Source organism: Taurulus bubalis (genome assembly GCF_910589615.1).
Source record: "Taurulus bubalis genome assembly, chromosome: 16".
NCBI lineage: Eukaryota > Metazoa > Chordata > Actinopteri > Perciformes > Cottidae > Taurulus > Taurulus bubalis.
This window is the reverse complement of record NC_136604.1, coordinates 9,167,824-9,183,867: the sequence shown is the minus strand read 5'-3', so window position 1 is coordinate 9,183,867 and position 16,044 is coordinate 9,167,824. Positions and strand designations below refer to the sequence as shown.

The 16,044-nt window shown below is 39.6% G+C and overlaps 1 pseudogene across 1 annotated transcript in view; it reads left to right on the top strand.

The window, feature by feature from the left end:
• The first annotated feature begins 10,396 nt into the window (after nucleotides 1-10,396).
• Nucleotides 10,397-16,044, top strand: part of LOC306748364 (kelch-like protein 10) — a 6,738-nt pseudogene continuing 1,090 nt past the window's right edge. The window contains exons 1-4 of the transcript in view: nucleotides 10,397-10,808; nucleotides 12,757-12,840; nucleotides 12,882-13,055; nucleotides 13,436-13,624. The product of the transcript in view is annotated as a kelch-like protein 10 (transcript). The remainder of the gene's footprint in view (nucleotides 10,809-12,756; nucleotides 12,841-12,881; nucleotides 13,056-13,435; nucleotides 13,625-16,044) is intronic.

The following is a 16,044-nucleotide window of genomic DNA, read 5'->3' as shown; positions in this document are numbered from 1 at the left end:
TGGACACACGGAGCTGAAACTGCCATCAGCCCTTTTGTTATACAACGGTAAGTTAATCAAGAGGCTCATTTGGCAAATAATCAGTGTTTGCCTTTGAACAAAGAGAAGATTGTGGAAATAGAATCTGTTTTATTTGTCTCGTTTTCCCCTCTCTTGTTATTCTTTTATCCTACTGTGTTACATTTTCTCTTCTCCTCTCCAATTCTCTTTTCTTTTTCATTTCCTTTTATTTAAATTCTTCTCCTCTCGTCTCAACTCCTTCCCGCTCCCCTCAAATTTCCTTTTCTTTTCTTCCTCCTCTTCTGATCTCCTTTTTTCCGTTTCCTCTCCTCTTTGCATCTCTCCTCTCCTCTCATTTCCTTTCCTTCCCTGACCCTTCTCTTTTTTTCCTCTCCTCACACTTCATTTTTTCTTTTCCTTCCTTTCATATCCTCTTTATGCCTTTCATTTTTTCTCTCTTCTCCTTTCCTTTTCATCATCTCTGCCATTGTTTCTTTGCAGTGCAATCTTAGATCTGCTCCCCTCTCACATAGTCTTCATCACCACAGGCTCTGAGTGCTGGAAGAGCTGGAGGAAATATTGCCAAACGCAAGTGAAATGCTCTTATTGGGGCGTTTCTGAGTGTGTCTGTGAACGAGGTAGTTAAAGAAAGAAAGAGAGAGAGACGCTAAGGGAGAACATATAAATGCAAGTCTGCCAATGTCCCCCGTGTGTGTGTGTGTGTGTGTGTGTGTGTGTGTGTGTGTGTGTGTGTGTGTGTGTGTGTGTGTGTGTGTGTAAGGGTACTGACCCACTTTGTCTGCCATGCAGCAGCAGCTTGTGCAACAGAGCAGGATGTGCATTTTTTAACAGCAACAGTCTCCTGTGCTCTACACCGAACACACACCACCACCACTGTGTGTGTGTGTGTGTGTGTGTGTGTGTGTGTGTGTGTGTGTGTGTGTGTGTGTGTGTGTGTGTGTGTGTTTGTGCAGCCAGAATGGTCAAGTCCATCAACACATCACTTTGCAACACTAGGTATAGCTGTTTGAAAAAATTATCCTTTACATTTACCAAATATATACATTACAATTCATTATGTTATTGTATTAATACACAGTTTTTCATGTATATGTTATGTGTTTTAGATGTATTCTCTTGATTGTACTCAATATAACATAATTATATATAATTCATACTGGTTTCAGTGTCGTTTGTGAGGCAGCCAGAGACACATGACACAGCACCATGCAGCAGCACTGAAGGATTTAACTGAATATGTATATATATATAGCCGCTTCTGCAATTTGAAAAATATAGACTTCAATCAATTATACCTTTTACGTGATCACACTTTCTTCATGATCCCCTCACTCTGTTTTTCTCGCTAGATCTATCTTTTTCTCAATAGGTGCATTTTGTGCCAAAGTAAAGCACGATCAAACATTTTGCAACCACCATTGCCGTTTAACAAAAAAAATGATCAAGAAGTGACAAAAATTAAGATACACATGGATATATGTCGATATCACGTCAACCAATCTTTTAACAATAAATGAAAACTATATTCATACAGCAACAACAAGTACAGTACACACATGCATGTAAAGAAACATCAACGCATAATATACACAAACATATGAATGCAATCCCCCCCCACACACACACACACACACACAAACACACACACATATCTCCTCTTTCATTCTATATATACAATATATATATATATATATATATATATATATATATATATGCATTGTTTCCGAACAAACATGCATGCATATGTATAGCTGCTCACTCACACACACAAACACACACACACACACACACACACACACACACACACACACACACACACACACACACACACACACACACACACACACACACACACACACACAGATGCTCTAGGAAATGAGCTATTAACACTCTGAACCATCAAATGAGGATTAATTTTCTGTTCTCTTCTTCTCTTCCACCCCAGTAACAGTCGTATCATGTATATTCTATTAAAGATAAACGCAAAGGGGAGAAACAATAGGCCAATTGGGGTGACTATGTGTCTGTGAGAGAGAGAGAAAGGGAGAGAGAGAGAGAGAGAGAGAGAGAGAGAGAGAGAGAGAGAGAGAGAGAGAGAGAGAGAGAGAGAGAGAGAGAGCATGGAGGCAAACATAAGGCTAATGGTTTTCCTTTAACAAACCACTGTACCACTCATGGATGATTCGTCTTCACACGCAAACAGACCGCCATGACTAAGATTAGCCCGGGGATGAACACAAGAATACACACAGAAGGAGAGGAGAGAGTGGACAGACCATCAGAAACCCTGAGCTGTTATTTCACATACTTGCCTCATTCATCTCTCCTGTCCAGGGAGCTGTATGAGCGTTAATCTTTCACCCACATGTTATCATATTCTTTCATGCATGCATGTGTAAGTAAGCACTTTTATATGATCGTTTTTATCTCACAGGTGTCCATTTGTGCACACGTGTTTGTCGTACATCCCTTACTCTCTTTCCCAACATCCCATCATTATTTCCAGGTGGTCTCTTTCTTCCCCCCGATTTCATCAGTCTTGGAGAAAAAATATGTGAAACATTGTTTTTGGACAATATCGGTTGCAGGTGTTGCACTTTGTCTCTATGAATGGCCACAGACACACACTCAACATGCAGACATAGGTTTGTGTGTGTGAGTGTGTGTCTGCATCTAAAGGAGAAATGCATGAAGTACGGTGGGTTAGTTCTAATATGAACCAGGAAGTAACTCAAAACAATTGTAATGGATTACATCGAATGGATAGTTACATTTTGGATAATAACTTGAATTTTCACCTTTCCTTTCCATGATGTGTGATATGGTTAAACTCGGTGTTAGCATAGTTATTGTATGTACAAGGGCAAACATAACTGATAGGGATATGTATATTATTAATGTTTATTTAGCCCAATAACTAGATAAACAGTGGCTTGCATTGGAGCATTCAATTCAATCTTACCTGATTAGAACAGTTGTCAGTTTGTTTACAGTAGCCTGTTTTGGTTTTATTTTTATTTTTCCTTTCCCTCTCTGACATGCACTATAATTGGTAGCGATGTGATGTTATCTACAGGCTAATGGTTTCCATGGTATTAATTATCAATGAAGACGAGAGATAACTGTGGACGACAAAGGGAAAATAACCATTTGATGAGAGGCTGGAGGCTAAAAAGCTTCCAAAAACATTAATTTAAATAGAAAACAGTTTAAAAGATTCAATGATTACAAGATTTCTCCCTGAATTTTACTTTACAAGAGGAACCTAACTGAACAAATACACAACAAAACCCTCTCTCACACACAGTATAGATGCCCGACCTTGCATAAGGTGACTGTGGCTCAGTGGTGAGCAGGGTCGTCCTTCAATCAGAGGATCGGCGGTTCGATCATTCGCCCATGTCGATGTGTCCTAGGGCAAGACACTTAACCCCAAAATTGCCCCTGTAGCTGTGCTACAGTGTGTGAATGTTAGTTAGACCTGATGGGCATGTGGCTCCTCCCATCAATGTGTGAATGATGCCATGTAGTGTTAACGCGCTTTGAGTAGTTCGAAGACTAGAAAAGTGTTATACATGGTCTATAAGGCGCAGTAAAAAGTAGGTCAAATAAAAATGCAAGGATCTTTGGGTAGCACTTTATTATAACTAAACACTATTTAGCATTAGTAAAGCATGAAGAAGCACTTAATTCATCATTTATAAATCATTGTTCTAACATAGACACTCATTGGTGCAATTCATGAACACAGTTATAAATGTTTCATTCTTGATTAATAAGCTTAGGTTTTTTATACTTTATAAATGATGGATTCCCCATTTGTAAATGAAGTTTTTAAATGAAGTAATTAGATAATTAATAAGATCATTTATAAAGTGTTAGTAAATGATCAAGCAATTATTTAAATGTAATTTATTCATGCATTTATTTATACATATAATGATTTAGATAAGCACTTTATAAACGTGTTTTAATACTGCAATTCATGATTTTCTTTTCAATCGCAGCTTAATTATATCCTTATGTCAACATATTTAATTACAACTTTACGGTGCTAATTTATTCCTGTGTGTGTGTGTGTATGTGTGTGTGTGTGTGTGTGTGTGTGTGTGTGTGTGTGTGTGTGTGTGTGCGTGTGTGTGTGTGTGTGTGTGTGTATGAGATTTTAGGAAATGAAGCACTTCTGAAATGTGCTGTTCAGGTAAATTAGACAACAGTTTCTCATATTTGTTCTCCAGGGATAGCTGCAATATTGTCACAGCAGCTTAACTGGCTTATTACAGCTATAGCTTTATTGATCCACACACACACACACACACACACACACACACGCGCACACACTTGCGTGCACTCAGAGGAACAAAACCTGCATGCAACAAAGTTATGCTCAGGAGCACAGAAAGACACACACACACACACACAGTGTGAGACACGTGGAAATGCAGATACAAAAGTTGTTTGTGTCCACACACGTACACACACACCTTAGGTCATTAAGGACTCCTACCAGTGTGTCCTGTAAGCAGTTTAGTTCCCTGGTGGACCTGTAATATACCGCTGTGTGTGTGTGTGTGTGTGTGTGTGTGTGTGTGTGTGTGTGTGTGTGTGTGTGTGTGTGTGTGTGTGTGTCGTCGTGTCAGCTGTTTTGTGCCTGTTAAGCCAGAGTTACAGTTTCTAAGTTGGCTTGGGAACAGTATGTTAGCTAGCTCAGGGAAGAGGACGTGCCGAAAAATCATTAGGATATTAAAGGGAGGTTTGGATTTTGTCACTCTTTACTTAATGCTTTAATTAATCCATTAGTAATTTGTTTAGGATCATTCTCCTGATTCCTTTATCAAGTTTGAAGGTTTTTGTATTAAAGGCTTGATCCAGGCTTATCTATCTAGTTTTTGTTTTTAAAACTAGGAATTCATCTTTGCTTGGAGCAGTTTCACATGCGTTTGAAGACGGTGCAATGTGCAGCGATATAGGAGGAGAGGGAAAGTAGGTCTGTGGTGCTGCAATGCTTCTTGAAAAAAACTGCTGACGGGGCAGAAAAAGAAGTACTCTGATACATATTCATATTTACATTAATTTTATTGAGAACTCTGTACAACTGTTGCTTCACATTGAAGAATCACTTGTTTTCAAGAGCGTGTGCAGTCAGTTTGTTTTGCATAATTATACAGTTACTTTACAGGGTTTTCCTGTGGCTGTGTAAGTGGTTAGCATAGAAACACACACGCAGGCAAGGTGTGTCTTTACTGTACCACACACACACACACACGCTCTACAGCCTTGCAGAGAAATTACACGTTTAGTTTAGGGGCTCGTTTTTCATTAACCTTTATTTGTCTGGGTTAAGCAAACGCGCTGTTTTTCATTACTTTCTATTCACACACACACATTCACACCAGTGAGTCTCAGTAAAAGAAAACCTCAGACATATTTACTGCCAGCAAGATTAATTTATTTTGCTGAGTCTTTTCAGAGGTCTAAAACATACAAGACCAGTTGAGGATGAATCTGGTGACTTTACCAGATGAATTTCAGCTCTAGTTTTTATTTAAAGAAGCACCCATACATCTACCTCACACCAGAAGGACATGTGAGGAGTTTCAACCAAGTTATCAAATCAATTATTGAGGCAATCAAGGGGTTAGCTGGTGATTTATTCTGCTTTGTACAGAATTTAATTAGTTAACATGTGTTTGTTTTTTTTAAAGAAAAGCTGTGTCACTGCTCTTCAAAATAAAATAAAAAAGTTACTGTTGCTATGCCTGTCTGTATTTGCACATACGTAAGGTTACAACGATAACGGTGGCAGATGACCACATGCCATCTTGGTTTGGACAATGGAGCTTCCATGTTGTCGTACAACATAGTGTTCGTTTTCAACATGTGATTGGTTGATGCCTTTATTCACGGAACAGAAGTTTAGAAAAATGTACCTCCTTCCAGAAGGAAATTACATCGCTTTTCTCCCATAATTTTTACGTTCTGTGTGAATGAATGAATGAATTAAAGCGGCCCCAGTGTGAAAAGGCCTGAAATCAAAACTGCAGCCGTACAAGCTAACGATTGCATCTTTTGTTAGAGCAGAGTCTGTTTCTTAGACTTTTCTGGTTCTGTTTTTTTCATTTCTCTCCCTCAGCCTCTCACCACTTCAACATGTGGCTTCTAGCGCATTGGTTAACTGCTGTCTGGTGTGCAGGGAGAAATGTAATGTCAAAATGGCATAAACGTTACAGCTACATACGATAATACGTGACTCTCGTCCATATTTTAATCAACTTTACAGAGATGCATCTTCAACATACAAAACAACGAGCCTATTATAGTTTTCTGACGCTCATAGTTAAACAAATTCCTGCTGACTCATTATAAATCAAAACGTTGTCGTGGCCTCCAGAGGAAACAGTGGCAGAAGTAGCTGCAGAGCATTTTCCTCTGAGCAGATCAATATCATTGTAATGAATTGTACTCAAACGCACACAGGTATTTTTCATTATTACCGTTTCGTGTTGCTTTTTGAAGTGTAACAGAGTCTACCAGCAAAGCCAATTTAGCTGATGGGAATAAAAACCAAACAAAGAAACATTTTAATGTTCTCCTCTGATTTGAATCTGGATTTGTGCAAGGTTAAAAGGAAAGAGTCGGAGAGGTGTGTGTGTGTGTGTGTGTGCGAGTGTGTGAGAGAGAGAAAGAGAGAGAGAGCGAGAGAGAGAGAGACACACAGAGTGTGTGTGTGTGTGTGTGTGTGTGTGTGTCATGTGCAGAATCAGCGAAGTGTATATGTGCCAGGTGTGTTCTCACAAGTGTGTGTGTGTGTGTGTGTGTGTGTGTGTGTGTGTGTGTGTGTGTGTGTGTGTGTGTGTGTGTGTGTGTGTGTGTGTGTGTGTGAAGGCTCTAGGGGTTGTAGCAGCAGTTTCCTACTTCTCTCCGTCGCTTCCTAAAAAATCAATTCCAGCTGCTGCAGAGCTTCTTTCTCCTCTTCCCGTCCTTTCTCTTTTGCCTCCTAACCATTCCTACTCTCTCTCTTTCTCTCTCTCTCTCTCTCTCTCCCTCTCTACTGTCATCCACATTCAAACTCTCTCTCTCTCCTGGATTTGAAAGAAAGAGCCTGAAACAGTTTGAAAAAGAATCTAACGTTACATAACATATTCTCCTGCAAACAAAAAGAGTAACAGTTTGTGTTTTAGTCATTGATCTCAAAAGCCCGTTTACAATGATCATGTGTATTGGACATGGCACTGATCATATCGAGGCCTCATCAAAACTGCACGTGGACCTGGTGGTTTTTATCCTGAAGCTAGAAACACATTGGAAGTCAATTGTTTTTATTTGCAGTCTAGTTGTTGTTTGTTGTAGGTATTGTAATGATATAATCTCACAGTACCCTCTTCTTTTGTAATGGGTACATGGCATGCAACTACTTTAAAATAGTTGCTTTGTTTATCTTTTCATGAAAAACTTATCTAACTTCCTTGTTGCTGCAGATTTTACATAGGCCCATAAACAACAACATAACAAAAACACAAATATGTGGCAACATGTTTGACTGTTTTTCTATTTAAGTCTGACTTTGTGGCCGACTGACAGAGTCAAGTCCTGCTGCAGGCTGTTTCTTCAGCGAAGGTCAGAGGTTGCTGCACAAGCCATACAAATGTGGGTGGACTCAATATTTAACACACACATTTAAACACACTTTGAAACTACAGCAGTATAGCAAGGTGATAAAAAAAAGAGTCAGGGGGGATAATTTATGACTCAGTAGGATGTGGTAATGGCAGATAGATTCACAGACATGACAAGGATGATAGAGCAATAGACGTTTTACTATTTGAATAAATTGTAACTGACAAGTGTAATTTTTTTTCCTACTTGCATTTATCAAGCTCTTTTAGAGGCAATTTAGATCCCAATGAAGTCCATTCTTCCTAAGTACACACACACACACACACACACACACACACACACACACACACACACACATACACACACACACACACAGTGAGGTGTATTGGCAACATACATCTTCATTAGTGTCCAGTCATATCTCTGCTCTGCTCACACTTTGTGGCTCCAGTTTCTTTGTTTCTCTTATTATTAACACTCTGTCATATTTGGGCATAATGACTGAGAGGCGCTCAGAGGATTGTTTCGTCATATTTCCAGTTAATCATGGTTATGCTTGCTTAACCTCACCCAGGAAACATTCTTTAGAGAGCAGGAAAAGATAGTGGCAAGAAATGACAAATAAGACTGAATTACCATTTTATTGCTATAAAAAAAAGTATGGCAACAATGTTTCCTGACTGATGCTGAGTTTGAAGGCCGATATCTCAGGTAAAAAAAAAAAAAGAAAGATGATCTTTGTAAATATGTTCTTTCATTATGTCTAACAAATAATGTTGGTAAATATAATAAAAGTAACACCATCCACTTTATTGCCATAGAATGAATGAATGAATATATACTTTATTAATCCCCAATGGGAATTGTTTTTGTCGTCATCAGTAGCGCCTTACCACTTGAAATACAAACACACAAGATAAAAGATCAAATATATAAAGAAGCAACAGGGATAGCATAGTCCACATTTGGATATTTCAAGCACTTACAACAACCTAATAATTTATGAATCCAGTTATTATTATAAAGTCCAAACATTATAATAACACTTCAAAAGACACTTTTAAATTTAGCAGTTTACATTTATTAATCTATCACCTTTCATGACAATCCATCCAATATCTGTAAAGACTGTTCACTCGTAACCATGTATGTCAACCTGTTTATTGGCACTGAAGAAAATGTCAGGGACATCCAAAGTCAGAAGAATTCATCCTGTGGGAACCACAAATGTACAAAATGTGCAAAATGATCCACAAATAATTAACTCCAATAATCCAAAACATGTCTCCCATAATATAGGGGAGAATGCTTTTAGAAAACAGATTGGGAAACTATCTACATTGTAGAATGAACTAAACCAATTAGCTAGCTAACATATTCAGAAATAAGACATGAGAGATACTAGAGTTAAATAGGTTTCATGCTGCAAAACACTAAAGTAATTACATTAATAGTTTGAAATTTAGTCACACACTAGTTGCTCCGTAATTGATTTTCCAGCGATTCAAAATGCAAATAGGCTGCCCGATTGTTTTCAATTCCAAAATTGAAAATTTGTTTTGAAAGTTTTGTTATTGTTATTGATGAACAACTAGCAGCCTCATTCAGTGATTTAGGCTTAGTTTTGGGGCTTTTGGGGCTTTGGAAACGTTTTCCCCTGTAAACATTCAGCTCACGCTGTGTGTCTGAATGTCTTTACATCTCACTCCTGAGTTGTTTTGCCTTCAAGATAGATTAGTGGGCCGGTGATGTGACAACAGCCACCATGACCCCGGTGAATAAGTTCAAGTACTTTGATGAAATCTGTTTGATTACAGTCATTTTTCTCCACTGCCTCTTTGTTTTATGAACACCTCCTCGGATACTGTTTAATCGGAAGCCGCTGTATTTAGCAGCCATTTGTCAACACAATGCTCTCTCCTACTGTTCACTGCTGCACACATTTCCTCTTTATCACAGTACAATGTCGCAAACCGAGCTCAGATTTCTCTTGGATGGGGTCTTTACCCAGTCAACCAAAGGCTAACTTGCTAATTAGATCTCAGGCTACCTGCTGTGTTTGCCCTTGAGGGAGGCAACGGTTTAATACCAGGGAGTTACTGCAGATTTTTGGGCAATGAATATGTGTTTGACTCTGTAAGTGTGTGTCGATGTGAATGGCTTCCTGCATGGATGCATAGCACTGCAAAGTTCAACCTCAACAATAAACATGTATTGAATCAGCACCTCTCTGAACGTTTTACCATAAACTAAACATTCATATCTGGTAGATCTGTTTCAGTGGATTGTATTAGGATATAAAGTAGCTCACAACGTGACCAGGGAGTTTAAACTAACAGTACAATGACTGAGTTGCTTATGGACATCTGTAATACAACTGGCAGATGATGAACAGTACTGAAGAGGAGAAAAACATATTGAGCATCATTTAATGAAATAGCTTCTCTCAAAAGCAAAATATCGGATCGTTTGGATTATATGCAAAACATAGCAACATTTATGTTTTTGCCACTTTGGTGAAACATCACCTAAACGGTCTGAATTATGTGGCTAATGCAAAACACATAAAAACTAAGTTACAGCAACTAATAATGCATAACTATGCCTGTATTTCAATATTACTGTCTACATGTTGAATTGGATGTTGTCAGTTCATCAGTGATGTAATAAGAAAAAAAGAAGCTATGAAGAATAATCTGAAGTCAGTTTCCAATCCTCTGCAGACGCTGTTCAACTCCATTACAAAAAGGTCTTCGACATGATGCAGCTCTTCATTGAGTTTGCATACACCGGCTCTGTTTTCTGTGACGAAAATGTGCAAGAGCTGCTGCTGGTAGCCGATCAGCTCAATGTAATAGACATTGTGCAAACTTGCTGCGACTTCCTGGGGGAGCAGCTCTGCCCAAAGAACTGCATCGGCATCTTTCCGTTCACCAACATCTGCTTCTCCTCCGAACTGCAGCACAAGGCCTTCCGCTACATCGTTGATCACTCAGGAGGTTGTTGTCTCTGAAGAGTTCCTGCAGCTCTCTGTGCAGCAACTTGCCGACATCCTCGATAGAGACGACCTCAATGTGAGAAAAGAGAGCACTGTGTATGAGGCCATCCTTTGCTGGATCGCCCACATACCTGAAGAACAAAAAGCACACATGACAGTACTCTTGTCTAAGGTATGGCCTTCTCTCAATAGATTGTTTAGACTTACATCTTCAGCATTTGGCTGATGGGGTTATCCTGATTGTAGCGATAGTTAATTAAACCGCCTTAGTCAGATTAAATCCCAAAACCAAGTCCAGTTTAAGGGTGCTTTCGTTCAGTTTGTGTTCAGCTTTTTCTGGCGACAGACATCCTGTATCATTAGCACTACATGGACCAGCATGGGAAAATGAGATTCCAGACTCACAGCAAGTCATGCTGCACTTTACTGCACCTTATTGCTTTGTATACCTTCTCTGGTGTTAGAGCTCACAAATAATTTAGGTGTGACTGCAACTTGTAGATCATCATGGTCACAACATTTCATTCCATTTCTTTTATTGTCTGAAAGGACAACACTGGGCTTCACACAACAAACAAACTGCACCAGTTGTTGAGTCCACACCAGAGTTCAATTGGCAGCTTTCTCACAAGCCCAAACTGAACTAATCACCCAAATGCACCTGCGTTTGTTTGAATCACACCCGAACTATTTAAGAGTGAAACCACCCGTAGTTTGGGAGGCTGAAATTGCTGATTAAGACCAACTCAAGACTGAGAACAGATCACTTCTGTCTGAGAACAGTCAATACACATTGTTCCTGCCCCTTCACATGTTAAAACAATAGATGATATCATTCTGAAGAGACTAGTCATACTCCATACTGCTCTTACTGTCAATGAAAGACCAGAACCAAGAATATGTTAATCCTACTGTCAAATACTGTTAGTATTTTTAAAGCATTCATCCATGTTCTGTTATTAAAGATGTATGTCTTCAGTAGGAACACATGGGCTTGGTGCCACAGTCCGGCTGAGAGAGTATTGAGAGACAGACCAGCATGTATTGGTTTGGAGCTTTTAAAGGAATTTATGAACACAAATATAGAATATTATTCTAAAAGTGTTTGAAAATGAAAGTTCAGTTTTGAATATTAAAGAATAAAAGGGTGAATATTAGTCACAGCTAAAATGATTATAAAATCCACAGAGGTCTCAAGTACAGTCCATTAAGTTAAATTCAAAGATTCTGTCCTGTTTTCTCTGTGTGATTTGACTGGCCTTTACGGGTATGAACTACATGTGATGTCCAATGAGCTGAAGAATCACACTGAGTCCCACCCCCATGGTCAGGGAAGCCATTGAAACCATAAATCGCATCATAACAAATGTCTATGTGACTATGTGTTTTATCTCTGTGTGGCGTGGCCTTCGGGGGAAAACACGAGGGAACCAACATCGCCACCTGGGGAATTACACCCCAGAAAATAAACAAGCTAAACAACCTTAAGATATGTTTTTTAGAATTGTTAAGGCCCACAGATGCGTTTCTGATATGAGACATAGACGTGTTTCATAAAAATGTTTTATTAAAAATAATCAAAGAAAATAATCAAGAAAGCCAAAATATGCAAAACCGAAGCAAAGCAAGTGAAAACGTCAACACAGCAGACAAAACAGCAGCAGGTGAAGCTACAAATGATAAACCAGGATTAAAAGGGCGCACCGTGCTGCAAAATAATACAAATTAAGGTTGTGACTACTTACCACCTCATATACTCTATGGGGTACTAACATATGTAGTCAATCAGATGGCAGGACAATGGAGAAATTTCGAAAAAACAATTTATTCAGAGTAAATATATGTGGCTGTATTTCATAATGGTTGGCGTGCTAAGTGATCACATTCAATACATACTTGTAGCATGAAAACCAATAAGAGCCATCACAGGGTCGGGACAGGGGCCCAAAAGGAACGAGGCCATGCCGACAGGTGCCTTGCAGAAGTTGGCATTGATTAGGGAATTGGTTGGGGGAGGAGCCAGCATGAGGGCTGCTTTCACAACCCTACAATTATCTGGGGAACATTCCCCACCACGACCGCAACACTCTCGCCCGTCCTTGCCTGCTTGATGCCATCTATTGCTGGCTATTGGAGGCTGGAGTGGCGGCGATCCAACCAACGGCATTGAGGCATACGATGTCCACACTGACTACGAGACGTTTGTCTATTAGACGTTTGTTTCAACGTGACAAACAATCACGAGCATCCTTGTGTCTATCACGGCATTGACGTCCTCAATGGGCTTGTCCACTGTGTTGATGGGCACACACGACTCGGCACTGCAGAGCGCCACAGGCCCGAGACCAACCAGTGGAGTCGTATTGCACCAATGCCAGAGCATAGGAGCAACGCCAGCAGCACAACACTCCCCAACAGGGTGAAGTGAACCAGCAGCTGGGAGTATATTAAAGTAACAGAGTGGTACGGTAGTGACTGGAACATTGCTAATTTGATTTTCTACCTGAAACAAGACTGCAATGTTGTAAAAAGAACCAAAATAAAAGATAAAAGTGAAGTTACACAACTACTGTTTCTGTTTGACCTTTTGTGTGTGTTGATGTAAATGGAGTAATTGGCCTGAGGGAAGTGTGTCAGACTAAAGGTCTTCAGCATATATGCTATCTGAAGAATTCATTATGTGGTGTGCATGGAAGTGATACGAGGTGTGTGTGGCACTACGACATACTGCAGTTTATTTGTGTGAGGATGGTGTAAAGGTGAACATGTTAAACGTTTAACACATTTAACTACGTATTATATGATATCTCCGTCCGTCTGTGCAGCACAGAGGCCTTCAACCCTCGGAACAACACCTGGCACAACATGGCCCCCATGTTGACTCCCCGCAGCAACTTTGGCATCGAAGTGCTTGATGATCGGCTCCTTATTGTTGGCGGCTTCAATGGCTTCACCATCTCCTATAATGTTGAAGGCCTAAACATAAAGGCAAGGCCTAAACATAAAATAATGAAATACATTTCCTTGTGCATTAAACTGCCTTTACTCCAGAGATTTCTTAAACTTTTCAGTTAGTACAATGTATACGTTTTATGTTTTATGAGGAGGATGCTTCAACCTGTAGACACAGGTTTGATCCCGAGTGCACCATTACAACAATAACAGTAAAATGTCCTGCACCCTCCCTGTTCCCAATAGTCTCGCGTAAAAAATCCAGGACAGGACCGATGCTGTTAGCAAGCTCATTGTAAGCTTCTTTATTACAACCCCCTGAAAAAAAGAATTGTTGTGTTTCGCGTTTTTTACGTTTTCGGGTTTTTGCATCGGCCACCGGCCGTAGTTCTCCTATACTCGCCGGCAAATACACCAAATACACACAGTACCTGTTAAATACATAGCAATCCTATTTTAATGGCCATGTGTCAGTCTGGGAAATTTTAGCTCACCAAGTCCTGAACAGATGGGAAAAACTTTAGTTGATGCTAGACTGGAGGGTCCAGAGGGACAAATTATTCAGCCAATTGCTCAGGGGAAGCGCATGTGAAGCGCATGGGAAGCGCATGTGAAGCGCATGGGAAGCGCATGGGAAGCGCATGGGAAGCGCATGGGAAGCGCATGTGCAGAATTGGGTAAGCGTAACTCTGGACCATCCATTTTAGCATCACCCAAGTACTTTCTCGTCCTACTTTTGACCCATGTCACATCCTTTCAATCATCTTTTACTGATGGGTTAAGTGTAAAGTAGACAGCATTCACAGTACTGTTTGTTGTCCTTAAAGCAACGACCCCAAAGAAAAAGTATTATACTTTTCAACAATCCTAGCTCAATGACTGACACATTTAAATGATATTGCTTCACTGTGGAGGGGAGGAGTAAAATAAATGGTGAATTAAGAAAATAGAGTGATAGAGAAAGAAAGAGGGAGAGAATATAAGTTGGTGCTGTTACATGACTTTCTGGCTGATGTCAAGGACTGAGTGTTCCACAATCTCTTCCAACTAAATTTGGACAAAACTGGGATTATTCAGGGGGAAGAAAAGCTTGAATGACTTCAGTCTGTCCTTCTCTGTTTTGCCGCATGCCCCCCCCCCCCCCCCCCCCCCCCCTCCTCTTTCTCTCTGTCTTCCTCTCTTAATCTCCCTCTTTCCCTCCCCTCTACTCCCTCTTTTTTGTCATTCTCTTTATCTCATAGACAAAGCATTGGTTGCTCGGTTTTGGGCAGAGTCACCTTGAGTGATTTGCTTGCATTTTTTTGGACAGCCGCATAGAAAAGTAAAGTGGCATGAATGTGTTCATACTGGACATGTATAGAGGATGGATGAAAAGACAAAAAATAGAGACTTGTCTGCCCTAAAGTTCTTCTTCGTTGATATTCAGTTTACTTGATTTAACATTGTTTCAGACACATAGATCCATTTCAGATTAAAAATTATAAATACCAAATGAAGATAACAACCTCAGAGATATACTCATTGCAATTCACAAGTTTAGAGTGATTAACACAGACATCCGTTCATGTTTCCAAAAACAAGATAAAAACTGTGTCAGTTTGTGGAGGCCCAGTTAAGGTCACAAAACATAGACAAACATAGGACCTTAACTCTGCATCACGGTGACAGCCCCCATTCCATCACCACCAATCCCTCCCCCACACTAACACCAGACACCATCGTGTGTGTGTGTGTGTGTGTGTGTGTGTGTGTGTGTGTGTGTGTGTGTGTGTGTGTGTGTGTGTGTGTGTGTGTGTGTGTGTGTATATATATATATGTATATATATATATGTATGTATATATATATATGGATAGAATATGTATATATATATTTATACTGTCTTCATTATATTATCCAAGACATTGCGCTGCACCTTAACTGCTTCTCTTTTGCACTCTGGACAGATGCAAACTCCATTTCGTTGTCATAGTACTTGTACTATGTGCAATGACAATAAAGTTGAATCTGAATCTGAATAGGACATCGTACAGTAGGCTCTAAAGAGTGCTTTTTCACATATGAAATGGATGCATGGGCATCATCACATAAATCATTCCTGATGATTTGACCCAAATATCTTACTTTGTTCACAGCATTTAGCATTTTGCTTTGGATCCTCTTTGATTTTAGCAGCCATGACAACATTATTTTAGAGTTCAATTTAATGTAATCCTGCACACACACACAGAACTGGTAAATGTGTTTGTTTGCTTTGTGAGTTTATTCACAAGCAAAGCATGTGTGGTCAGGACTGTATTTATCTCTAAAACCATCCCAACATATGACTCGGCCTCACGAGCAAAGCTCAGGGACGACACAGACTTTAAAATGTTTATCAGGTTTAAATAAATCAATCCACTGTCTTTCTTATGGAACAGAGTAAATGTTATGCAAGAAATGTGGAATCTGTCACATA